The sequence below is a fragment of the Prinia subflava genome, chromosome 1 (assembly GCF_021018805.1).
Source record: "Prinia subflava isolate CZ2003 ecotype Zambia chromosome 1, Cam_Psub_1.2, whole genome shotgun sequence".
Lineage (NCBI taxonomy): Eukaryota > Metazoa > Chordata > Aves > Passeriformes > Cisticolidae > Prinia > Prinia subflava.
In genome coordinates, this window is record NC_086247.1 from 40,370,113 (window position 1) to 40,396,459 (window position 26,347).

Genomic DNA, 26,347 nt, shown 5'->3' on the forward strand with positions numbered 1-26,347 from the left:
CCCTTCTCCTCTACCCTTCTCCTCTACCCTTCTCCTCTACCCTTCTCCTCTACCCTTCTCCTCTACCCTTCTCCTCTACCCTTCTCCTCTACCCTTATCCTCTACCCTTCTCCCGCCTTCCCTTCTCCTCTACCCTTCTCCCGCCTTCCCTTCTCCTCTACCCTTCTCCCGCCTACCCTTCTCCTCTACCCTTCTCCTGCTACCCTTCTCCTCTACCCTTCTCCCGCCTTCCCTTCTCCTCTACCCTTCTCCCGCCTTCCCTTCTCCTCTACCCTTCTCCTCTACGCTTCTCCCGCCTTCCCTTCTCCTCTACCCTTCTCCCGCCTTCCCTTCTCCTCTACCCTTCTCCCGCCTTCCCTTCTCCTCTACCCTTCTCCCGCCTTCCCTTCTCCTCTACCCTTCTCCCGCCTTCCTTCTCCTCTACCCTTCTCCTCTACCCTTCTCCCGCCTTCCCTTCTCCTCTACCCTTCTCCTCTACCCTTCTCCCGCCTTCCCTTCTCCTCTACCCTTCTCCTCTACCCTTCTCCCGCCTTCCCTTCTCCTCTACCCTTCTCCTCTACCCTTCTCCTCTACCTTCTCCTCTACCCTTCTCCTCTACCCTTCTCCTCTACCCTTCTCCTCTACCCTTCTCCTCTACCCTTCTCCTCTACCCTTCTCCTCTACCCTTCTCCCGCCTTCCCTTCTCCTCTACCCTTCTCCTCTACCCTTCTCCCGCCTTCCCTTCTCCTCTACCCTTCTCCTCTACCCTTCTCCCGCCTTCCCTTCTCCTCTACCCTTCTCCTCTACCCTTCTCCTCTACCCTTCTCCCGCCTTCCCTTCTCCTCTACCCTTCTCCTCTACCCTTTTCCCGCCTTCCCTTCTCCTCTACCCTTCTCCTCTACCCTTCTCCCGCCTTCCCTTCTCCTCTACCCTTCTCCTCTACCCTTCTCCGCCTTCCCTTCTCCTCTACCCTTCTCCTCTACCCTTCTCCCGCCTTCCCTTCTCCTCTACCCTTCTCCCGCCTTCCCTTCTCCCGCCTTCCCTTCTCCTCTACCCTTCTCCTCTACCCTTCTCCCGCCTTCCCTTCTCCTCTACCCTTCTCCTCTACCCTTCTCCCGCCTTCCCTTCTCCTCTACCCTTCTCCTCTACCCTTCTCCCGCCTTCCCTTCTCCTCTACCCTTCTCCTCTACCCTTCTCCCGCCTTCCCTTCTCCTCTACCCTTCTCCTCTACCCTTCTCCTCTACCCTTCTCCCGCCTTCCCTTCTCCTCTACCCTTCTCCTCTACCCTTCTCCCGCCTTCCCTTCTCCTCTACCCTTCTCCTCTACCCTTCTCCCGCCTTCCCTTCTCCTCTACCCTTCTCCTCTACCCTTCTCCCGCCTTCCCTTCTCCTCTACCCTTCTCCTCTACCCTTCTCCCGCCTTCCCTTCTCCTCTACCTTCTCCTCTACCCTTCTCCCGCCTTCCCTTCTCCTCTACCCTTCTCCTCTACCCTTCTCCCGCCTTCCCTTCTCCTCTACCCTTCTCCTCTACCCTTCTCCTCTACCCTTCTCCTCTACCCTTCTCCTCTACCCTTCTCCTCTACCCTTCTCCTCTACCCTTCTCCTCTACCCTTCTCCTCTACCCTTCTCCCGCCTTCCCTTCTCCTCTACCCTTCTCCTCTACCCTTCTCCTCTACCCTTCTCCCGCCTTCCCTTCTCCTCTACCCTTCTCCTCTACCCTTCTCCCGCCTTCCCTTCTCCTCTACCCTTCTCCTCTACCCTTCTCCCGCCTTCCCTTCTCCTCTCCCCTTCTCCTCTACCCTTCTCCCGCCTTCCCTTCTCCTCTACCCTTCTCCTCTACCCTTCTCCCGCCTTCCCTTCTCCTCTACCCTTCTCCTGTACCCTTCTCCTCTAGCCTTCTCCCGCCTTCCCTTCTCCCGCCTTCCCTTCTCCTCTACCCTTCTCCCGCCTTCCCTTCTCCTCTACCATTCTCCTCTACCCTTCTCCCGCCTTCCCTTCTCCTCTACCCTTCTCCTCTACCCTTCTCCCGCCTTCCCTTCTCCTCTACCCTTCTCCTCTACCCTTCTCCCGCCTTCCCTTCTCCTCTACCCTTCTCCTCTACCCTTCTCCCGCCTTCCCTTCTCCTCTACCCTTCTCCTCTACCCTTCTCCCGCCTTCCCTTCTCCTCTACCCTTCTCCTCTACCCTTCTCCCGCCTTCCCTTCTCCTCTACCCTTCTCCTCTACCCTTCTCCCGCCTTCCCTTCTCCTCTACCCTTCTCCTCTACCCTTCTCCCGCCTTCCCTTCTCCTCTACCCTTCTCCCGCCTTCCCTTCTCCTCTACCCTTCTCCTCTACCCTTCTCCCGCCTTCCCTTCTCCTCTACCCTTCTCCTCTACCCTTCTCCTGCCTTCCCTTCTCCTCTACCCTTCTCCTCTACCCTTCTCCCGCCTTCCCTTCTCCTCTACCCTTCTCCTCTACCCTTCTCCCGCCTTCCCTTCTCCTCTACCCTTCTCCTCTACCCTTCTCCCGCCTTCCCTTCTCCTCTACCCTTCTCCTCTACCCTTCTCCTCTACCCTTCTCCTCTACCCTTCTCCTCTACCCTTCTCCTCTACCCTTCTCCCGCCTTCCCTTCTCCTCTACCCTTCTCCTCTACCCTTCTCCTCTACCCTTCTCCTCTACCCTTCTCCTCTACCCTTCTCCTCTACCCTTCTCCTCTACCCTTCTCCTCTACCCTTCTCCTCTACCCTTCTCCTCTACCCTTCTCCCGCCTTCCCTTCTCCTCTACCCTTCTCCCGCCTTCCCTTCTCCTCTACCCTTCTCCCGCCTACCCTTCTCCTCTACCCTTCTCCCGCCTACCCTTCTCCTCTACCCTTCTCCCGCCTTCCCTTCTCCTCTACCCTTCTCCCGCCTTCCCTTCTCCTCTACCCTTCTCCTCTACCCTTCTCCCGCCTTCCCTTCTCCTCTACCCTTCTCCCGCCTTCCCTTCTCCTCTACCCTTCTCCCACCTTCCCTTCTCCTCTACCCTTCTCCCCGCCTTCCCTTCTCCTCTACCCTTCTCCCGCCTTCCCTTCTCCTCTACCCTTCTCCCGCCTTCCCTTCTCCTCTACCCTTCTCCCGCCTTCCCTTCTCCTCTACCCTTCTCCCGCCTTCCCTTCTCCTCTACCCTTCTCCCGCCTTCCCTTCTCCTCTACCCTTCTCCCGCCTTCCCTTCTCCTCTACCCTTCTACCGCCTTCCCTTCTCCTCTACCCTTCTCCCGCCTTCCCTTCTCCTCTACCCTTCTCCCGCCTTCCCTTCTCCCGCCTTCCCTTCTCCTCTACCCTTCTCCCGCCTTCCCTTCTCCTCTACCCTTCTCCCGCCTTCCTTTCTCCCGCCTTCCCTTCTCCCGCCTTCCCTTCTCCTCTACCCTTCTCCCGCCTTCCCTTCTCCTCTACCCTTCTCCCGCCTTCCCTTCTCCTCTACCCTTCTCCCGCCTTCCCTTCTCCTCTACCCTTCTCCCGCCTTCCCTTCTCCTCTACCCTTCTCCCGCCTTCCCTTCTCCTCTACCCTTCTCCCGCCTTCCCTTCTCCTCTACCCTTCTCCCGCCTTCCCTTCTCCTCTACCCTTCTCCCGCCTTCCCTTCTCCTCTACCCTTCTCCTCTACCCTTCTCTCTACCCTTCTCCTCTACCCTTCTCCCGCCTTCCCTTCTCCCGCCTTCCCTTCTCCTCTACCCTTCTCCCGCCTTCCCTTCTCCTCTACCCTTCTCCTCTACCGTTCTCCCGCCTTCCCTTCTCCTTTACCCTTCTCCTCTACCCTTCTCCTCTACCCTTCTCCTCTACCCTTCTCCTCTACCCTTCTCCTCTACCCTTCTCCTCTACCCTTCTCCTCTACCCTTCTCCTCTACCCTTCTCCTCTACCCTTCTCCCGCCTTCCCTTCTCCCGCCTTCCCTTCTCCTCTACCGTTCTCCTCTACCCTTCTCCCGCCTTCCCTTCTCCTCTACCCTTCTCCTCTACCCTTCTCCTCTACCCTTCTCCCGCCTTCCCTTCTCCTCTACCCTTCTCCTCTACCCTTCTCCCGCCTTCCCTTCTCCTCTACCCTTCTCCTCTACCCTTCTCCCGCCTTCCCTTCTCCTCTACCCTTCTCCTCTACCCTTCTCCCGCCTTCCCTTCTCCTCTACCCTTCTCCTCTACCCTTCTCCCGCCTTCCCTTCTCCTCTACCCTTCTCCCGCCTTCCCTTCTCCTCTACCCTTCTCCTCTACCCTTCTCCCGCCTTCCCTTCTCCTCTACCCTTCTCCTCTACCCTTCTCCCGCCTTCCCTTCTCCTCTACCCTTCTCCTCTACCCTTCTCCCGCCTTCCCTTCTCCTCTACCCTTCTCCTCTACCCTTCTCCTCTACCCTTCTCCCGCCTTCCCTTCTCCTCTACCCTTCTCCTCTACCCTTCTCCCGCCTTCCCTTCTCCTCTACCCTTCTCCTCTACCCTTCTCCCGCCTTCCCTTCTTCTCTACCCTTCTCCTCTACCCTTCTCCCGCCTTCCCTTCTCCTCTACCCTTCTCCTCTACCCTTCTCCCGCCTTCCCTTCTCCTATACCCTTCTCCTCTACCCTTCTCCCGCCTTCCCTTCTCCTCTACCCTTCTCCTCTACCCTTCTCCCGCCTTCCCTTCTCCTCTACCCTTCTCCTCTACCCTTCTCCCGCCTTCCCTTCTCCTCTACCCTTCTCTTCTACCCTTCTCCCGCCTTCCCTTCTCCTCTACCCTTCTCCTCTACCCTTCTCCCGCCTTCCCTTCTCCTCTACCCTTCTCCTCTACCCTTCTCCCGCCTTCCCTTCTCCTCTACCCTTCTCCTCTACCCTTCTCCCGCCTTCCCTTCTCCTCTACCCTTCTCCTCTACCCTTCTCCCGCCTTCCCTTCTCCTCTACCCTTCTCCTCTACCCTTCTCCTCTACCCTTCTCCCGCCTTCCCTTCTCCTCTACCCTTCTCCTCTACCCTTCTCCCGCCTTCCCTTCTCCTCTACCCTTCTCCTCTACCCTTCTCCCGCCTTCCCTTCTCCTCTACCCTTCTCCTCTACCCTTCTCCCGCCTTCCCTTCTCCTCTACCCTTCTCCTCTACCCTTCTCCCGCCTTCCCTTCTCCTATACCCTTCTCCTCTACCCTTCTCCCGCCTTCCCTTCTCTTCTACCCTTCTCCTCTACCCTTCTCCCGCCTTCCCTTCTCCTCTACCCTTCTCCTCTACCCTTCTCCCGCCTTCCCTTCTCCTCTACCCTTCTCCTCTACCCTTCTCCCGCCTTCCCTTCTCCTCTACCCTTCTCCTCTACCCTTCTCCCGCCTTCCCTTCTCCTCTACCCTTCTCCCGCCTTCCCTTCTCCTCTACCCTTCTCCTCTACCCTTCTCCCGCCTTCCCTTCTCCTCTACCCTTCTCCTCTACCCTTCTCCCGCCTTCCCTTCTCCTCTACCCTTCTCCTCTACCCTTCTCCCGCCTTCCCTTCTCCTCTACCCTTCTCCTCTACCCTTCTCCCGCCTTCCCTTCTCCTCTACCCTTCTCCTCTACCCTTCTCCCGCCTTCCCTTCTCCTCTACCCTTCTCCTCTACCCTTCTCCCGCCTTCCCTTCTCCTCTACCCTTCTCCTCTACCCTTCTCCCGCCTTCCCTTCTCCTCTACCCTTCTCCTCTACCATTCTCCTCTACCCTTCTCCCGCCTTCCCTTCTCCTCTACCCTTCTCCTCTACCCTTCTCCTCTACCCTTCTCCCGCCTTCCCTTCTCCTCTACCCTTCTCCTCTACCCTTCTCCCGCCTTCCCTTCTCCTCTACCCTTCTCCTCTACCCTTCTCCCGCCTTCCCTTCTCCTCTACCCTTCTCCTCTACCCTTCTCCCTTCCTTCCCTTCTCTCTACCCTTCTCCTCTACCCTTCTCCCGCCTTCCCTTCTCCTACCCTTCTCCTCTACCCTTCTCCTCTACCCTTCTCCCGCCTTCCCTTCTCCTCTACCCTTCTCCTCTACCCTTCTCCTCTACCCTTCTCCTCTACCCTTCTCCTCTACCCTTCTCCTCTACCCTTCTCCTCTACCCTTCTCCTCTACCCTTCTCCCGCCTTCCCTTCTCCTCTACCCTTCTCCTCTACCCTTCTCCCGCCTTCCCTTCTCCTCTACCCTTCTCCTCTACCCTTCTCCCGCCTTCCCTTCTCCTCTACCCTTCTCCTCTACCCTTCTCCTCTACCCTTCTCCCGCCTTCCCTTCTCCTCTACTATTCTCCTCTACCCTTCTCCCGCCTTCCCTTCTCCTCTACCCTTCTCCTCTACCCTTCTCCCGCCTTCCCTTCTCCTCTACCCTTCTCCTCTACCCTTCTCTCGCCTTCCCTTCTCCTCTACCCTTCTCCTCTACCCTTCTCCCGCCTTCCCTTCTCCTCTACCCTTCTCCTCTACCCTTCTCCCGCCTTCCCTTCTCCTCTACCCTTCTCCCGCCTTCCCTTCTCCCGCCTTCCCTTCTCCTCTACCCTTCTCCTCTACCCTTCTCCTCTACCCTTCTCCCGCCTTCCCTTCTCCTCTACCCTTCTCCTCTACCCTTCTCCCGCCTTCCCTTCTCCTCTACCCTTCTCCTCTACCCTTCTCCCGCCTTCCCTTCTCCTCTACCCTTCTCCTCTACCCTTCTCCCGCCTTCCCTTCTCCTCTACCCTTCTCCTCTACCCTTCTCCTCTACCCTTCTCCCCGCCTTCCCTTCTCCTCTACCCTTCTCCTCTACCCTTCTCCCGCCTTCCCTTCTCCTCTACCCTTCTCCCGCCATCCCTTCTCCTCTACCCTTCTCCTCTACCCTTCTCCCGCCTTCCCTTCTCCTCTACCCTTCTCCTCTACCCTTCTCCCGCCTTCCCTTCTCCTCTACCCTTCTCCTCTACCCTTCTCCCGCCTTCCCTTCTCCTCTACCCTTCTCCTCTACCCTTCTCCCGCCTTCCCTTCTCCTCTACCCTTCTCCTCTACCCTTCTCCCGCCTTCCCTTCTCCTCTACCCTTCTCCTCTACCCTTCTCCTCTACCCTTCTCCCGCCTTCCCTTCTCCTCTACCCTTCTCCTCTACCCTTCTCCTCTACCCTTCTCCTCTACCCTTCTCCTCTACCCTTCTCCTCTACCCTTCTCCTCTACCCTTCTCCCGCCTTCCCTTCTCCTCTACCCTTCTCCTCTACCCTTCTCCCGCCTTCCCTTCTCCTCTACCCTTCTCCTCTACCCTTCTCCCGCCTTCCCTTCTCCTCTACCCTTCTCCTCTACCCTTCTCCTCTACCCTTCTCCCGCGGTCCCTTCTCCTCTACTATTCTCCTCTACCCTTCTCCCGCCTTCCCTTCTCCTCTACCCTTCTCCTCTACCCTTCTCCCGCCTTCCCTTCTCCTCTACCCTTCTCCTCTACCCTTCTCTCGCCTTCCCTTCTCCTCTACCCTTCTCCTCTACCCTTCTCCCGCCTTCCCTTCTCCTCTACCCTTCTCCTCTACCCTTCTCCCGCCTTCCCTTCTCCTCTACCCTTCTCCTCTACCCTTCTCCCGCCTTCCCTTCTCCTCTACCCTTCTCCTCTACCCTTCTCCCGCCTTCCCTTCTCCTCTACCCTTCTCCTCTACCCTTCTCCCGCCTTCCCTTCTCCTCTGCCCTTCTCCTCTACCCTTCTCCCGCCTTCCCTTCTCCTCTACCCTTCTCCTCTACCCTTCTCCCGCCTTCCCTTCTCCTCTACCCTTCTCCTCTACCCTTCTCCCGCCTTCCCTTCTCCTCTACCCTTCTCCCGCCTTCCCTTCTCCTCTACCCTTCTCCCGCCTTCCCTTCTCCTCTACCCTTCTCCTCTACCCTTCTCCCGCCTTCCCTTCACCTCTACCCTTCTGCTCTACCCTTCTCCCGCCTTCCATTCTCCTCTACCCTTCTCCTCTACCCTTCTCCCGCCTTCCTTCTCCTCTACCCTTCTCCTCTACCCTTCTCCCGCCTTCCCTTCTCCTCTACCCTTCTCCTCTACCCTTCTCCCGCCTTCCCTTCTCCTCTACCCTTCTCCTCTACCCTTCTCCCGCCTTCCCTTCTCCTCTACCCTTCTCCTCTACCCTTCTCCTCTACCCTTCTCCCGCCTTCCCTTCTCCTCTACCCTTCTCCTCTACCCTTCTCCCGCCTTCCCTTCTCCTCTACCCTTCTCCTCTACCCTTCTCCCGCCTTCCCTTCTCCTCTACCCTTCTCCTCTACCCTTCTCCCGCCTTCCCTTCTCCTCTACCCTTCTCCTCTACCCTTCTCCCACCTTCCCTTCTCCTCTACCCTTCTCCTCTACCCTTCTCCTCTACCCTTCTCCTCTACCTTTCTCCTCTACCCTTCTCCTCTACCCTTCTCCTCTACCCTTCTCCTCTACCCTTCTCCTCTACCCTTCTCCCGCCTTCCCTTCTCCTCTACCCTTCTCCCGCCCTTCTCCTCTACCCTTCTCCCGCCTACCCTTCTCCTCTACCCTTCTCCCGCCTACCCTTCTCCTCTACCCTTCTCCCGCCTTCCCTTCTCCTCTACCCTTCTCCTCTACCCTTCTCCCGCCTTCCCTTCTCCTCTACCCTTCTCCTCTACCCTTCTCCCGCCTTCCCTCTCCTCTACCCTTCTCCTCTACCCTTCTCCCGCCTTCCCTTCTCCTCTACCCTTCTCCTCTACCCTTCTCCCGCCTTCCCTTCTCCTCTACCCTTCTCCTCTACCCTTCTCCTCTACCCTTCTCCTGCCTTCCCTTCTCCTCTACCCTTCTCCTCTACCCTTCTCCCGCCTTCCCTTCTCCTCTACCCTTCTCTTCTACCCTTCTCCCGCCTTCCCTTCTCCTCTACCCTTCTCCTCTACCCTTCTCCCGCCTTCCCTTCTCCTCTACCCTTCTCCTCTACCCTTCTCCCGCCTTCCCTTCTCCTCTACCCTTCTCCTCTACCCTTCTCCTCTACCCTTCTCCTCTACCTTTCTCCTCTACCCTTCTCCTCTACCCTTCTCCTCTACCCTTCTCCTCTACCCTTCTCCTCTACCCTTCTCCTCTACCCTTCTCCTCTACCCTTCTCCCGCCTTCCCTTCTCCTCTACCCTTCTCCCGCCTTCCCTTCTCCTCTACCTTCTCCCGCCTACCCTTCTCCTCTACCCTTCTCCCGCCTACCCTTCTCCTCTACCCTTCTCCCGCCTTCCCTTCTCCTCTACCCTTCTCCCGCCTTCCCTTCTCCTCTACCCTTCTCCTCTACCCTTCTCCCGCCTTCCCTTCTCCTCTACCCTTCTCCCGCCTTCCCTTCTCCTCTACCCTTCTCCCGCCTTCCCTTCTCCTCTACCCTTCTCCCGCCTTCCCTTCTCCTCTACCCTTCTCCCGCCTTCCCTTCTCCTCTACCCTTCTCCTCTACCCTTCTCCCGCCTTCCCTTCTCCTCTACCCTTCTCCTCTACCCTTCTCCCGCCTTCCCTTCTCCTCTACCCTTCTCCTCTACCCTTCTCCCGCCTTCCCTTCTCCTCTACCCTTCTCCTCTACCCTTCTCCCGCCTTCCCTTCTCCTCTACCCTTCTCCTCTACCCTTCTCCCGCCTTCCCTTCTCTTCTACCCTTCTCCTCTACCCTTCTCCTCTACCCTTCTCCTCTATCCTTCTCCTCTACCCTTCTCCTCTACCCTTCTCCTCTACCCTTCTCCTCTACCCTTCTCCCGCCTTCCCTTCTCCTCTACCCTTCTCCCGCCTTCCCTTCTCCTCTACCCTTCTCCCGCCTTCCCTTCTCCTCTACCCTTCTCCCGCCTTCCCTTCTCCTCTACCCTTCTCCCGCCTTCCCTTCTCCTCTACCCTTCTCCCGCCTTCCCTTCTCCTCTACCCTTCTCCCGCCTTCCCTTCTCCTCTACCCTTCTCCCGCCTTCCCTTCTCCTCTACCCTTCTCCCGCCTTCCCTTCTCCCGCCTTCCCTTCTCCTCTACCCTTCTCCCGCCTTCCCTTCTCCTCTACCCTTCTCCCGCCTTCCCTTCTCCTCTACCCTTCTCCCGCCTTCCCTTCTCCTCTACCCTTCTCCCGCCTTCCCTTCTCCTCTACCCTTCTCCCGCCTTCCCTTCTCCTCTCCCCTTCTCCTCTACTTTTCTCCTCTACCCTTCTCCCGCCTTCCCTTCTCCTCTACCCTTCTCCTCTACCCTTCTCCCGCCTTCCCTTCTCCTCTACCCTTCTCCTCTACCCTTCTCCCGCCTTCCCTTCTCCTCTACCCTTCTCCCGCCTTCCCTTCTCCCGCCTTCCCTTCTCCTCTACCCTTCTCCCGCCTTCCCTTCTCCTCTACCCTTCTCCTCTACCCTTCTCCCGCCTTCCCTTCTCCTCTACCCTTCTCCTCTACCCTTCTCCCGCCTTCCCTTCTCCTCTACCCTTCTCCTCTACCCTTCTCCCGCCTTCCCTTCTCCTCTACCCTTCTCCTCTTCCCTTTGCCTGCCTTCCCTTCTCCTCTACCCTTCTCCTCTACCCTTCTCCCGCCTTCCCTTCTCCTCTACCCTTCTCCTCTACCCTTCTCCCGCCTTCCCTTCTCCTCTACCCTTCTCCTCTACCCTTCTCCTGCCTTCCCTTCTCCTCTACCCTTCTCCTCTTCCTTTTGTCCGCCTTCTTTTCTCCTCTACCCTTCTCCCGCCTTCCCTTCTCCTCTACCCTTCTCCTCTTCCCTTTGCCTGCCTTCCCTTCTCCTCTACCCTTCTCCTCTACCCTTCTCCTGCCTTCCCTTCTCCTCTACCCTTCTCCTCTACCCTTCTCCTCTACCCTTCTCCCGCCTTCCCTTCTCCTCTACCCTTCTCCTCTACCCTTCTCCCGCCTTCCCTTCTCCTCTACCCTTCTCCCGCCTTCCCTTCTCCTCTACCCTTCTCCCGCCTTCCCTTCTCCTCTACCCTTCTCCTCTACCCTTCTCCCGCCTTCCCTTCTCCTCTACCCTTCTCCTCTACCCTTCTCCCGCCTTCCCTTCTCCTCTACCCTTCTCCTCTACCCTTCTCCCGCCTTCCCTTCTCCTCTACCCTTCTCCTCTACCCTTCTCCTGCCTTCCCTTCTCCTCTACCCTTCTCCTCTTCCTTTTGTCCGCCTTCTTTTCTCCTCTACCCTTCTCCCGCCTTCCCTTCTCCTCTACCCTTCTCCTCTTCCCTTTGCCTGCCTTCCCTTCTCCTCTACCCTTCTCCTCTACCCTTCTCCCGCCTTCCCTTCTCCTCTACCCTTCTCCCGCCTTCCCCTTCTCCTCTACCCTTCTCCCGCCTTCCCTTCTCCTCTACCCTTCTCCCGCCTTCCCTTCTCCTCTACCCTTCTCCCGCCTTCCCTTCTCCTCTACCCTTCTCCTCTACCCTTCTCCCGCCTTCCCTTCTCCTCTACCCTTCTCCTCTACCCTTCTCCCCGCCTTCCCTTCTCCTCTACCCTTCTCCTCTACCCTTCTCCCGCCTTCCCTTCTCCTCTACCCTTCTCCTCTACCCTTCTCCCGCCTTCCCTTCTCCTCTACCCTTCTCCTCTACCCTTCTCCCGCCTTCCCTTCTCCTCTACCCTTCTCCTCTACCCTTCTCCTCTACCCTTCTCCTCTATCCTTCTCCTCTACCCTTCTCCTCTACCCTTCTTCTCTACCCTTCTCCTCTACCCTTCTCCCGCCTTCCCTTCTCCTCTACCCTTCTCCCGCCTTCCCTTCTCCTCTACCCTTCTCCCGCCTTCCCTTCTCCTCTACCCTTCTCCCGCCTTCCCTTCTCCTCTACCCTTCTCCCGCGTTCCCTTCTCCTCTACCCTTCTCCCGGCTTCCCTTCTCCTCTACCCTTCTCCCGCCTTCCCTTCTCCTCTACCCTTCTCCCGCCTTCCCTTCTCCTCTACCCTTCTCCCGCCTTCCCTTCTCCTCTACCCTTCTCCCGCCTTCCCTTCTCCTCTACCCTTCTCCCGCCTTCCCTTCTCCTCTACCCTTCTCCCGCCTTCCCTTCTCCTCTACCCTTCTCCCGCCTTCCCTTCTCCCGCCTTCCCTTCTCCTCTACCCTTCTCCCGCCTTCCCTTCTCCTCTACCCTTCTCCCGCCTTCCCTTCTCCTCTACCCTTCTCCCGCCTTCCCTTCTCCTCTACCCTTCTCCCGCCTTCCCTTCTCCTCTACCCTTCTCCCGCCTTCCCTTCTCCTCTCCCCTTCTCCTCTACCCTTCTCCTCTACCCTTCTCCCGCCTTCCCTTCTCCTCTACCCTTCTCCTCTACCCTTCTCCCGCCTTCCCTTCTCCTCTACCCTTCTCCTCTACCCTTCTCCCGCCTTCCCTTCTCCTCTACCCTTCTCCCGCCTTCCCTTCTCCCGCCTTCCCTTCTCCTCTACCCTTCTCCTCTACCCTTCTCCCGCCTTCCCTTCTCCTCTACCCTTCTCCTCTACCCTTCTCCCGCCTTCCCTTCTCCTCTACCCTTCTCCTCTACCCTTCTCCCGCCTTCCCTTCTCCTCTACCCTTCTCCTCTACCCTTCTCCCGCCTTCCCTTCTCCTCTACCCTTCTCCTCTTCCCTTTGCCTGCCTTCCCTTCTCCTCTACCCTTCTCCTCTACCCTTCTCCTGCCTTCCCTTCTCCTCTACCCTTCTCCTCTACCCTTCTCCTCTACCCTTCTCCCGCCTTCCCTTCTCCTCTACCCTTCTCCTCTACCCTTCTCCCGCCTTCCCTTCTCCTCTACCCTTCTCCCGCCTTCCCTTCTCCTCTACCCTTCTCCCGCCTTCCCTTCTCCTCTACCCTTCTCCTCTACCCTTCTCCCGCCTTCCCTTCTCCTCTACCCTTCTCCTCTACCCTTCTCCCGCCTTCCCTTCTCCTCTACCCTTCTCCTCTACCCTTCTCCCGCCTTCCCTTCTCCTCTACCCTTCTCCTCTACCCTTCTCCTGCCTTCCCTTCTCCTCTACCCTTCTCCTCTTCCTTTTGTCCGCCTTCTTTTCTCCTCTACCCTTCTCCCGCCTTCCCTTCTCCTCTACCCTTCTCCTCTTCCCTTTGCCTGCCTTCCCTTCTCCTCTACCCTTCTCCTCTACCCTTCTCCCGCCTTCCCTTCTCCTCTACCCTTCTCCTCTACCCTTCTCCTCTACCCTTCTCCCGCCTTCCCTTCTCCTCTACCCTTCTCCTCTACCCTTCTCCCGCCTTCCCTTCTCCTCTACCCTTCTCCTCTTCCCTTTGCCTGCCTTCCCTTCTCCTCTACCCTTCTCCTCTTCCTTTCGCCCGCCTTTTCTTCTCCACTACCCTTCTCCTCCAATTTTTACCTGCCTTCTATTCTTCTCTACCTTTCTTCTCTACCCTTCTGTTCTACCCTGCTCCTCTATCCAATATACACCTTTGTATCGGTAGATGGTAGTGGGGTTTTACAGTGCCTTTTCCCCCCGTTCTGTTGTTGTTTTAGTACCTTTTGAGAGCAAGAGGTAGTTTTTCTGTTAGTATACTAGATTTCCGCTTTGCGTGCAGGCATCACATGAATTGACGTCTGAGTTCTTCATCCTGTTTAAAAAAGATGCGTATATAATGGGATATATGTTGAATAATGGAAAACATGCCTAAAATACTCCTATGTATCAGGGAATATGTACATTTCGCTACCAAATTGAGGCTTGCTTCTTGTAACTCAAATGAATAAGTGACCTATATCTCAGAGGTACATCTCTGAGATTGCCTAAGTCAGATAGCAGAATTTCCTATTAACTAATTTTTGTTTAAGAGATGAAAAGATTTACACTGGCATTTTTTATTCAAAATACTCTAATATCAGAACACTGTGAAACTTGTAAGAAATGGCCAATATAGACAGAAGAGTTATTTAATAATTCTGGCATGTTGTAAACATAATTTTTTTAAGACAAATATTGCTCCTTTTATCTGCCAACTGTAATTTTTGTACCATGGATATTTTCACTTTGGAAAATGAGATGATCCTTGAATAAGTACTAAGTGATTCTATTGTTTACTTATTAGCAATAAATTAAAAGCTGTTCTTGACTTCATCAAGCACTGAATGAATTTAAAAAAGGACAAAATTCCATTTATACTCAGGCAAATTCAGTTGAGAGAATTTATCATTTTTCTTGCCCAAAGCTCTACAAGCTCTCTCACTTTCTCTGACTGTGGACTTCATTTTCAACTACTGCCCCTGACATTTACTCTTACTCAGTTGGCCCCACAAGCTCTTCCAGGTTGCAGCTACAGAGGTAGAGGGGCAAAGGACTTGTGCTGGGCGTACCATTGTTGAGAAAGGAGCAGAATCTGTCTCATATTATCTGACCAGTTGGATTCTACTCTTCCTTCTCCTCCACATTCATAGGCAGGAGCTGGACAATAGAACCATCCCTAGTATCATCTTCTTGGTGCCTGGAGAGGTAAATTCCCCTCTACCCAGGTAGCACCTATTTTACTCATGTCTGTGTCTCATCCTGTGAGTATCAGTCTTCAGGAACTTTGCAGTGTTCTGCCACACTGCGACTATGAATTCACAGTACTGAAAGGAGGCAAACTTTGTTCATCTGTTTTCTGTGAGACATAGGTTTTATTTTAGTTGGTACAAATGTTTTTTATACAATAATCTCATCGGCATATTGCATTTATTTTGTAAAAATACAAATTATTTTGTAAATTATCTGGATACATATACATGTATTTCAAGCTAAGGAAGGATTTGTTTTTAATTATATAAAATATATGCCCTCTTGATTTTTTTTGAATCACGGAGTTTTAATTTCAAGCAATTACTTCTCTGGCACTGGCACTCATGTTTTAACCAAAACCATTAAAGTCAGGAAATAAATAAGTGAAGGAAGGAAGCAATCATATTTTACAGGCAAAAATGCATAGGTGCCAACTCCACAAAAATTAACTAGCAGATTTTGGGTCTCCCTGTGACTAGAAATATGCCAAATTATTTGGCGGATAATGTGTAGGAGCAGCACATCCTGTTAAAGAAGGTGTAAGTGGCTAAGGAACAGAGAATCCAGATTGTAGGTAGTGTAAAACCTTACAGAAAAAAACCCCCACATTTTTGCAGTCATTTCTTGTTCAAAGCAAATGTATTTCAAAAGCTCACATTTGAGTGCATGCATGGATAATACATAAATGAACAATAGCTGAAAATTGCTTTTGATTTTATCCTTTGATAAGCAAATATGACAGCTTTCAAGATTTAAAAAATTTTTTCAGATAAACTTTGAATGTTCTTCCATTTGAAACTTTATCAAAAATAACATGCAGCAGTTACTAAGTTGCAATATTAACCAGATAATAGAATTACTAAATTCTACTCTATTTTTTCATTGGGGGGGGGGCTTTTGGAAAGTGTGTATTTATGTAGTATAACATTATGCATATTCTCAGTTGTCAAAGGTTCCCAACCAAATTACCATTACAGTAATTACTAGAAGGAAGTATAGTGATTAATTTTAGTAATAAGCAAGCATCAGCAATATATTCTATCAGAAAATCGCTGCAGATACTCTAATTATTTACTCTACTCTTACTCCACACTTTGCCATCTCATTTCAATTTTCTCCTTGTGTTTCATTCATTATTATTCCAGAAAATTATTTTCTTCCCTGCAATGAACCTAATTCTTCAACTCACCCTTTATTGTTTTGATACATCAGTTTCCCTTCTAAAACATGGAACTAATGTTCACGTCTTAAACTCAGTCTTCACTTCCTCTGCAGAGCCTGCTCACCTGTCCCTGTCTGTCAGCCTGGACAGACCTTCCAGCTAGTGACCCAGAGTGCAATTCCTACCTCTGTGTTCCCACTCACAGCTCTCTCTTCAGCCCCAGGGCTGGACAGTATTGTCCTAGCAGGAGTCAGCTGAGCTAACTGATGTGAGAGGGGCTACACCTCTCCCTGCTCTTCCCCATAAGCCACATAAACTCCTATCAAGGGTTCAGCACCTGGATTTGAAGCTGACAGAAACTTCCACATGGAGCCAGAGCAGATCTCTGTAGCTATTATTATATTATTACTTGATAAAAACCATTACTGATCATCCTGGTCCATGAAGAAGTTAAAAAACTTTTTCAGGTTCAGTACAGAAGTCTTCTGTCTGCCTTTCAGACACAACGGTTCCATTAATGTCCAGAGTAGGTATAACCTTCGATCCATTAATTTGTTATGCTTTCTTGAACTTGGCCTAAAATTTCTTTAAAAAGCTCTTGTTAATGTCATTAATAATTAGAACCAGAGTAAATAACCCCAAACTTATATGATTACTTTAAAAGGTAACATTATAATTAGTAAACTTCAGCAAGAGTATGGCAGGGCTTCATAAAATATAAGTAGTTAGTGCTAATCAGTGCAGTTCATGTACTGGCATTTCCTTTTTTATCAATTGAAAAGGTAAAATTTACTAACAATTTTTTCTTTCCCTTCTGGCAAAATTAAAGTATCCAAGTAAGTCAATGCTATGATGTTTGCTGTGGAGTCTGATGAGAACCGAATGAGGTAGTAACCTCACTGATAAATGAATGAACGGCAGAAGAGTTAGTGAGACCTGATTTTAGCCTCTTTCAGTTGCATGCTCTTTTCAGACTTGTCATAGATGATACATTTAAGATACAAACTATACTGTAACTCTTGGGTATGTATTCTTGAAATTCTTATGTGCTAAAGTTCTTGGAAAATATTGGAAAAAAAGATATTGGAAAAAAATTGCAAAATTATTTGCTCAAGCAAATATTTATTCAGGATTGATGGTTTCTTTGTGATGTGGTAACTCATATTTGAACAATATCAGATAAGAATTAAGGTCTTCATAACTTCTGTTTGTTTGTTTTGTATTCCTTCCTAGAAGTGAGTACTTGGTAAAGTGATGTACAGCACTAGGAGAGGACTCCTGTGCAATTAATGGTACACCGCTTTTTCAAATAGCCCAGGTTACAACCACATGGAACAGCCTACAGCTGTCATTTTTTGGGAAGTCTCATGCATGGGATGGTAGGTCAGAATTCCTACCTCTTTCATCTATAATTTTGAACAACACACTACCTTGCAAAACTGGGATGAACAGGCTTTTGTTAAAGTTTTTGGAGGCCTGCTTTCATGGCTCTTCGTATTAGTGCATGAGCAAAAATAATTGTTGATAAACAGGTTTACTTGCTGTTTCTTTCCTTTTCTGAATGGATGGACCTCTCAGTTTGGAAAGTGGCATGATCAGCTAGAGAGTATGAAATTTAGAGGTGTGAGCTGAAAAATGAGATCATCTCCAAGCATCTATAAATCAGTAAGAATAATTAAAAAATGTGGAAATCCAAAACCCCATAATTTATTTTCAAGGAACTAAGCTACATTCCTGAAACAGTGCATTTAAAACATGCAAATTAAAAATCTCACACAGCTTTGCATATAACTGCTTCTGTGGCACAGAAAATTGAATAAAACATATAGTAGGTTTCACACTTGTTCTTTAGTTCCTCTTTAACTTCAGTAAGCTAGGTAGAATAGTGTGTTATTTGTGTTTTCCTTGGATGCCTAGGAACAGAAGGTCAAACTAACCTTGTGAGCTATTCCAAGATTTTATAGCACTGAACCAGAGAAAGCCGGCAGTGAGACCAAATCTTACATCCTTTTTTCAGAACACATTTGGCTGACACCTCAACTAGGTCAAACATCTCTGAACTTGTACAGCTTGGTATGTCTTTTGAACTAGGTTCTGAATGACTTTCGCTTTCTGCTCACCAGAGTGAAGACTAACAAAAAAATTACGTTAAATCAAGCTTGTCCTTGTGAATACCTCCCTAAAGGAGTTCCAACAAGGATTAGACTTCCAAGGCATAATGGCTGGATCTGTAGAGGAAACTTGTGCTTCCAGCATAAAGGAGCCCAGGAAATAAATATCCATGTCTTTATGGATATGGTATCATGATACCTTGTTATCTTATATGAGTTTTTCACTCCAAATTTTTGTATTCAGCTCATAATCTAAGGCAGTCAAGTAAAGGTCTCTTGCTCTTCCAATTAATCCTGCAAACTGAAAATAAAGGTTTCTCTGTGAGGCAGCAGTTATAAATATTGCGAAAGATAATAGAAATTTAGAGATATCACCTGGAAAGAAAAATAACCTTTGTAGAAATAGACTACTAAATTTTCCACTGATCAATAAAAATTGTAAGTTGTAATATAGCGACACTGTGGATCGTCTGCAATGATAAAGGCACCATCTGTTGCAAAGTTTTCATTTAATCAAGACTTGCTGTTCATTTAGTGATGTTAAGGCATTATATCATCTGTGTTGACATCTTCATCTGTCACCGTGATTTTACGTAATCTCTTTTTACTCTCTTGGTTTTTGAAATTATATGACAGAAACTTGAAACTATTTTAAAACTTATTAGAATACCAGACTTTACAAATCTTTAATGTTTGTTACTGGCTGTCTTTTTTTCCTTCGTCATTTCCTATGTTCACTACTTAGTAACTTTGTTTCTAAGTAGATGACCAATGAGATTGGACCTGTCCTGTTTCCTCAATTTACCCTCTGTTTTCAATTGAGAATGATTTCTCCTGCATACTGAAAGTGTTAGCATAGGAAAACATATAACTACACGAAGGTGATCATATGCGGTTCTTTATTCAAGTGCGCGGGACACAGGGGCATACAGTGCCCAAATCTTGTGCCCGAGGAATACAGAGTCGATTTGTGATTTTTATATTTTAAATTATACACATGTTAACTAACCTCCACCCCTAGATACTGATTATCCTATTCCTTAGTTACTATCTTAAATCATACCTACGCTTCTACCCTGATCCACACTTGATTTGGTTAAAACAATGCTTCTCAATTATCCCCTGAGTTGCAGTCACACTTGATTTGGTCATTACAATGGCATGGAGCTGGTTGCAGAAGCTGACGCTTGTTCCAAAGCTGAGATACGTCAAGTTCTAGTTGTACGTTCTCTACCTTCCCCCCACACATACCTCAACTTAACCCCGTGGTTAACTTATACAGAAATTATATTTTTAACCCTCCACCAACATTCCTTCCTTTGAAAGTATTTTCACTCTAATATACTAAGTGTAAATGCTTTCACTTAATACAGTCTATTAGGCTTCAGAGTTTATACTGGATATTCATCTTCAAATCTTCTGTTGTCATAGGCTTTGTTCGGGATGTTGTTGCAGATCGAAGGTGCTGGATTCCGTGCTAATGCTTTCATTATGGTCTTGTTCTAAGATGCTTTTTTCTGTATCTCTCTTTTTAGAATTTTGTAAACTAACTAAATTACTAAAAATATAATTAGTAAAATTATCAGATTTTCAAGGATAGACTTTATCTATGAACTCACATTTTATCTTAATCTTTCAAAGATTTTACTTAACTACCTGGTAGCTAAATCTTTTTGTTCTTTTTGTGCTTCATGCTTTATTTGTTTTAACTGACTTATGTCATGTTCTACATCTGCAGTTACATTTGGGATGTGGATGCAGCAATGGTCAATTTGTCTTTTTAAATATCTACACACTCTGTGTTCTTTCAAAAGTAATATATCTAAAGCTAAACAATTTTGCAGGGTCATTTTGGTAGTGGCACATTGAGTTTCTTAAATCTTTCTTGTGTGATTTTTGTTAATCTGTCTACCTGACTTGTGAGTCTATACATTTCTCTATTTCAGTAATTTGCAATGGGACCAAACAAGGATTCTAGGGCTCACCCAATCTTTACTCTACTAGAGGGTTCCTTCTAAGTGTCATCTGTGTTCTTGTTTTTTGAGACATCTTGTTTTGCTTTTATTTGCAAGGGTTCACTGCTCCTGTTAAATGGGGATTTCTTCTAAATTGGATATAAAGTGGGAAGGCCTAGGGTGATTTTTCTTACCTTCCTGTCGATAGGCAAGTGTGTTGTCTAGGTGTCATCACTCATTGCTATACAAACGGTCTTGGACTTCGAATTGTACTCTTGTTACATCTTACTATAATCTTGGAATCTATTTTGCCTTGTTTGTGTTTAATTTTCTTGCAGGCACAGCCAATTCGTAAGGCTACTGCTAATGGTGACTACTGTTTTATTTCTAGATTATCAGAGCTGCAATCATAAATTTTATTACATACCTACTAACTTACTTTATTTGCTTTTTTCTGACTGCTAGTACTAGTACTTGTCACTATGGGATCTGTCTCATTTTCAGAGCTTTTCTATTTAATGCACAAGGGTGTGCTTTCTATATATTGGAATTTCTGGAGGATGCTCATAGACCATGCACTGTCTCAAGGTTTCAGTCTTTTCTAATCTTTTTCTTCACATTTCTACACTACAACACTCTCTGTAGCGTTGTCTTTGATCTTTTGATAGTGTAGAAACTAACATTGCCATTTTGCAAGGTCTTGGTCTTTAACTCACTACTCTATGATTTGTCCTAATTTGCCATTACTAAGAATGCACTCTGAATTTCTCATGGGTTGCATATAGGAATTCTCTGTTATCTTTTAGTACTCTCTGACTACTACTCTTGACTCTGGTACTTGTTTACAGTTAATTGTTTTGTTTCTTCTTATTTCAGGTAATTTTGACGTTATTATTCTCTAGCTTACTGGGTCTCTTGCTGCCTTTGGTATTGGCAGACAGGCTGTTATTCTGCTGGTATTGTGCATTTTGGCAAAGTCTCTGACTAATCTAATTATTACATTTTCAGCCCGAATTTTATTAGAAATTTCTATTACTTGTGGTTTTGCTTGTACTTCTCTCTTCATTCTAGAATGAAGAGTTGTTAGTTGACTTTTCTGTATTCTATATCTTAAAGTAACAGCAATCTCTACTGGTGACATTAGTATCTATGAAATTAACATTACTCCCAAGAAGAACATGAGCACAGCTACTAATACTATTTGAACAGTTACAGATGTTTCAGCTTCAGCTTTGTTGGTCTAAAAGTTTCTACAGCCCACGATTGGACTCCACGAGGGACTTTTTTTATACGCGTGTAGTGTATCTAGGGTTCTACTCTAGCTACTTTGACTGCTGTAAAGGTGGTTAGCAGTACCTGATGGGGACTAGTCTACTTCTCTTTTAGTGGTTTTTTGTTCCAGGTTTTGATGTATACTTCATTCTTGGTTTGATGTTGTGGACTGGATTTTCCAGGGCCAGTGGTCTGTTCTACACGAGAACACTTCGAAGCCGAGCTAGAGTTTTCCCGAGGGACAGAACATAATTATACACATCTTGTTTCCCTGTGACATGAACATTTGGATTTGGGTTAGGAGATTCATATGGTTTCTTATATAATATTTCATAAGGACTAACTGACATCCTACTCTTAGGCTTTATCCGAACTTTCAGCAATGCGATCGGCAAAGCCTGTGGACACTGTAGTTTGGCTTCTTGGCATATTTTACTGATCTGCCTTTTCAGTGTCTGGTTCATTCTCTCTACTTGCTCATTTGACTGGGGTCTCTATGGTGTGTGGAGGTCTCAAGATATTCTCAATAACTTGCTTACTCTTTGTACTACCGTGGCTATGAAGTGTGGGCTTCTGTCTGATGATATTCCTAGGGGCACCCCAAACCTGGGAATGATCTCTTGTAATAACCACTTAACTGTTTCCTTTGTTTGGTTTATGCGACAGGGAAGGGCTTCTGGCTATCTAGAAAACGTGTCAACCCCTACTAACAGGTATTTGTATCCCCGAGTTTTTGGCAGTTCTGCAAAATCTACTTGCCAATAGTTTCCTGGTTCTATTCTTATCTGAATTCTGCTTAACTGTGCTTGTCATCTAGCTACTGGATTGTTTTTCAGGCAGATTTCACATTTAGACATTACTGACTTGGTCATTGTTTGCATACCGTACTGAGATTAGGTATTGTCTTTACTTTACTAACGCTTCTGCACCCCAGTGACACTCATTATGTTTTACTTGTAAAATTTCTCTCATTACTAAAGGAGGTACTACTATTTGCCCTTGTGCGGTTACATACCACCCTTCTGCGTTCTTCTGTGCCTTCAGCAGTTGTGCTAGTCTGTTATTTTTGATTGTATATTTTGGCTTAGGAGGCAAATTAAATTGAGAGATATTAAGTTTTGATGGTATCAACGCCATTGTTTTTTTGTACCTCTCGCGCTACCTGATGGGCGAGAGGTACCAATCTGCTCTTCGATTTCTTTCACAAATTTTGGAGTTGCCTTATTAATGTGCCTTGCAGTGCATGATTGCTACTTGTTCAGGTTTTTGTACTGCATCTATCAATTGTAGGACTGCATCTTGATGTTTAATATTTGTCCTTTGGGAGGACAGCAGTCTTCTTTCTTTTTATAAAGCTCTGTGTACATGCACTACTCTGAAGGCATATTTGGAGTCAGTCTAGATATTTACTGTTTTCTCTTCACTCAGCTCGAGAGCTCTGGTTAATGCGATTAGTTCTGCCCTTTGTGCAGACGTGTTAGGTGGTAGTGATTTTGCCTCTATTACTATATTAATTGTAGTTACTGCATATCTCGCGTATCTGGCTCTGTTCTCTATGAAGCTGCTTTCATCTGTAAAGACTTCCCACTCTGGTTGCTCTAGGGGGACATCTTTCAGATCTGTTTTTGCTGAATAAGTGTGCTCGATGACTTCTAGACAGTCATGCTCTAATGGACTTTCTTCAGCTGTGGCACCTAGAAATAGAGCTGGATTTAAGAGGTTAGTTGTTTTTAGTGCAACGTCATCCTGCTCAGTTAGGGTTACTTGAAATTTCATCATCCGGCTTGGAGAGAGCCAATGGCCCCCCTTTTGTTCTAGGGCTGTAGTTACCATGTGTGGCACATAGACATCTATGTGTCTTCCCATCGTGAGCTTCCTGGCTTCCTGTATCAGCAGCACGGTAGCTGCCACTGCCCGCAGACATGAAGGCCATCCGGCACTTACGTTGTCGAGTTGTTTGGAAAAGTAACCCACCGGCCTTTTCTAGCTTCCCAGTCGTTGGGTCAGGACTCCCAGTGCCAGTCGCTGCCTTTCATGCACGTACAGCTGAAAGTCTTTAGACAGATCAGGTAACCCTAAAGCAGGAGCAGTTGTCAGTGCTTCCTTTAACTTCTGGAAGGCTTCATTTTGTGGTTTGCCCTAGGTGAACGGCTGCGTCTTCTGAGCTTCGTACAAGGGTTTTGCAATTAGTCCATAGTCTATGATCTACAGGCGACACCACTCTGTCATTCCGAGGAAGATCTGCACCTCGTGTAGATTCTGGGGCTCTGGAATAGCACAGATAGCTTGAATACGATTAGTACCTAGTTTTCTCTGCCCTTGTGAGATTTCACATCTTAGGTAAATCACAGTCTGTTGGGCAATTTGTGCTTTTTCTCTGGATACTTTATACTTTCTCATTCTCAATGAATTTAAGATCTCAATGGTTACTTTTATGCAGGTTATTTCTTCTTCTGTTGCAATCAAAATGTCATCTACATATTGGAGTAATAGATATTGGTCTCTTGGTACTTGCTTTTCTCTGGTCTAGATTTCTAGTTCTTTTGCCAGTTGACTTTTAAACAAAGTGGGGGACTCCTTGTACCTCATCGGTAATCGAGTCTAGGTGAGCTGAGTTTTTCTTCTACTTTCTGGATGTTCTTACTCAAAGGTAAATAGTTTCTTACTTTCTTGGTCAAGGGGTATACAGAAGAAAGCATCTTTTAAGTCAATTACAGTAAACCATTTATATATCTCTTTTACGGATGCTAACAAGGTATAGGGATTGGCAACTACTGGATGAATGTCTTTTGTTATTTCATTTATACCTCTTAAATCCTGTACAAGTCTATACTCACCACTGGGTTTCTTCACTGGGAAGATTGGGGTGTTGTGTTCTGATTTACATTCTTCTAGAATTCGATATTTTAAAAATTTATCAATGGTCTTTGCTATTCTCTGTCAAGCTTCTGGTTTTATAGGGTATTGTTTGATTCGTACAGCCTTTGCTCTTTCTTTTAACTCTACATGTACCAGTTGTGCCAATTTGGATTTTCTAGGTACATCTGTTTCCCAGACAGAGGGAATTACTGCATCTTCTATTTCTTTAGGAATATTAGAAATTGGGGTTTTTTTTATCATCAAAATCTTTCTTGTCTTAGACTCTGGAATTTTCATTACGAGTTCACTATTCTCAAAAGTAATTACTGCCTCTAGTGCTGCTAGTAGATCACGCCTTAAGAGCGGAGTTGGGCAGTCTGGCATGTATAAGAATTCATGGGTCAAGATCTTATCTTTAAAGCTCAATTCTAGGGGTTGTAAGAATGGCCGTACTTCTTCTTTCCCTGTGGTTCCAATGACTGCTGCTGACTTGTTCCCGATTTGCCCTTCAAGATAATTTAGTACAGAATGTGTGGCCTCCGTGTCAATGAGAAAATCTACGTTTTTTCTTTCTAAATGCAAAGTTACTATGGGCTCTTTTGATCTTGGCTCTCTCTCATGTAAAACCATGACTCTGGCTACACCATCCAGCTGATGCTCACTACTTTGATTAAACATACTGTCTAACTGAGGCTGACTATTCTGGCTAAACCGGTTTGGACACTCTTTTTTCTAGTGTCCCTCTATCTGACAATACGCACACTGATTTAGACTTAGTCTACTATGACTAGAACTTCTGTTAAAGCTACTCTTATTAACGCCACGACTACTTCTACTACGTTTTCGCCCCTGTCTCTGTAAAACTGCCAAAAGGCTTTGCCCCTGTTTCTTGACAATTTCTCTGTCCCTGTTATTATAAACTTTCTAGGCAACCTCTAGGAGTTTATCTAAGTTTTTTAACTCTTCACTTTCTAGTTTCTGTAGCTTTTTCTTAATATCTTCTTGTGCCTGACTCAGAAAAATAAAGGCAAGCTGAGTTCTTCTTTGCTCACTGTCTACTTGAAGATCAGTATATCTTCTAGCTGCTTCCTTAAGTCTTTCTAGAAAGGCAGTGGGAGATTTTTTCTTTTCTTGTCGAATTTTATACAACTTAGACTAGTTCATACTCTTAGGTATTGCTTGTTGAACACTAACTGAAATCTACTCCTGATATCTCTTTAGCCTTAACATATCCACTCTAGAGGGGTCATTAGCATCCTACTCTGGGTCTGCAGTGGGAAAATTATAATCTAGTGTCCCTGTCACCAAACCATTCCTTATATCTTCTCTAGCTCTTTTTCTCGCTGCTTGAAGAACCATATTTTTCTCTGTCTCATCTATCAGAGTGTCTAATATCACATGAATATCTTCTCAGTCAGGGTTCTGAGTTTTCATTATCATCTTAACTACACGAGCTACTTTATCTGGGTTTTCTCTATACGTTCCAGCTGATTGTTTCTATATAACTAAATCAGCAGGTGAAAAGGGTACCTTTACAAAGACGGGTCTATTAGTTCTCACTCCTTGCTTTAGTGGTGTAATAATTGTTCTCTTTTGTTTGCCTGATTTTAATATACTCTTTCCTGTCTGAGGCCACTCCGGGGCTAATTTTCCTCCTGTTCGGTGAGCTACTGGGGCATCTAGCTTATCTACTTCACTGTCACTACTTTTCATTCTATCTGTCTTCTTTACATTTCTCCTTTGCTTTTGCCTCACAATCACATCTTGGACAGGTGAATCTGGCAGGGAGGGATACAGGGGGGCAGACGGGACAGGAGCTGGTGAAGGAGGTGTAGGTGGGAGCAGAGGGTACCCTTGAGCCGGTGTTGGAGGGGGGATAAATCTTTCAGCAGGTGTGGGCGGGGGAGCAGGATAGCTTTGAGCAGGTGTATGTGAAGAAGGGGCAGGCACTTGAGCAGGCGGAGGAGGGGCAGGCACTTGAGCAGGCGGAGGAGGGGCAGGCACTTGAGCAGGCGGAGGAGGGGCAGGCACAGGCAGAGGAGGATAATTACCTTCAGTAGACAAAGGTGGGGGTGAAACATATTGTGCTGGCGCGAGCGAGGGGGGTGTAAGAGAGTCAGGTAGGGTCAGGGTGAGTGGGGTAGAATTTGGTGTTGAGGGGGCTGTGGTGGGGGCAGGGGCTATAGGGGCTATTGATAAATTTACATCTAATTCATCTCTTTTTTCTCCTAAAATTTCACTTAAAACTGCATGTTCTATACAATGCTTATTTTGGACGCAAGCCAGACACTTATTATTTTCAACTTTATTGCTTTCATTTTGTCAAGCTACAAAACCGGTTTCTCAAGTAAGCACAGAAATAAGTCAATATATGGTATTTGTTCTGCTTTTCTATCTTGTGTACAAAGCGATTTAAGTTGCATAATAACTTTCACATCAAAAGACCCGTTTTTCGGCCACCTCTGATTTTCAGGCAAAGCATATTTTGGCCAGTGAACATTACAATATTTAATCAACTTATCTTTTCGTAATTTTTGACCGAAGTTCTCTTTTTTCTAATGTGCCAACAAACAACCTAAAGGAGAAGAACTTGGTATAGAGGCATTATTGCTGCCTAAAACCTCTTTTAACTCTTTTAGTTTCTCCATATTACAGATACATAAAAACCACAGATGCCGAACCTGCAACGCTTTCGCGATGTCTGACGGACGGCTGCCTAGGCAATACCACCAGGAATTCCTTTTGCCCA

At 48.1% G+C, this 26,347-nt stretch overlaps 1 long non-coding RNA gene across 1 annotated transcript in view; it reads right to left on the bottom strand.

Annotated features, from left to right (window-relative positions):
* LOC134562225 (uncharacterized) overlaps nucleotides 1–26,347 on the bottom strand; it is a 48,028-nt gene that overhangs the window by 21,211 nt on the left and 470 nt on the right. The window contains exon 2 of the long non-coding RNA XR_010083102.1: nucleotides 13,231–13,322. This is a non-coding gene — a long non-coding RNA (uncharacterized LOC134562225). The remainder of the gene's footprint in view (nucleotides 1–13,230; nucleotides 13,323–26,347) is intronic.